This window comes from Gavialis gangeticus, unplaced genomic scaffold, assembly GCF_001723915.1.
Source record: "Gavialis gangeticus isolate Ggan-Ray unplaced genomic scaffold, GavGan_comp1, whole genome shotgun sequence".
Classification (NCBI taxonomy): Eukaryota; Metazoa; Chordata; order Crocodylia; family Gavialidae; genus Gavialis; species Gavialis gangeticus.
This window is the reverse complement of record NW_017729025.1, coordinates 154,445,120-154,445,759: the sequence shown is the minus strand read 5'-3', so window position 1 is coordinate 154,445,759 and position 640 is coordinate 154,445,120.

Sequence of the window (640 nt, the reverse complement as noted above, 5' to 3'; positions counted from 1 at the left end):
CTCACCTCCTCCCTGCAGGCTGGAGATGGAGGGTCCAAGTTCCCCTTCATCTCCTTGGCACAGGCTTGTGTGCCAGGGGGCTTGTAGCCGCCCAGGAGAAGGGCCAGCCCAAGCCCTGCCAGACCAGAGGAGCCGGGATTGCTGGCTTGTGCTTCAGGAAGGGGGGGCATTGCTCAGAGGTGGAGGACAGGGGCTGTGGTGAGTGCTGGGGCTGGGCAGGGGGGTTGTTTTGTTTAAGGACTAAAAAAAAAGTTAGCACAGCTGAGAATAGGAATAGGTGTAGGAACCGGCAGCCCTATAACTCTTGCCCCCATGCCCCCATTTGCTTTTAATGCAATGGATTGTCTTTTCCAGAAGGGCTCGCTTGTGGCATCCATAGCTAGGACTCAGAATCAGGCATGTTGTTCCTTCCCCTTCTCTCCAGTGTCCATCCTTTCCCTCCTGTCTGGGCAGCCTTTTGCCCTCTATCTCCCTTGCGCCAATCCCTGGGCAGTGTCCACCAGCTCTCTGAGGGCCAGCGGGCACTGTCCAGTGTGCACTGCTGGGTGTCCCCTTCCAGATCCTTTATTTTAAACCTGTGACCTTACTCCCTTCCCTGTTTTTCTTTTCTGTTTTGTCCCAAGAAATGAGTTGTTACTTT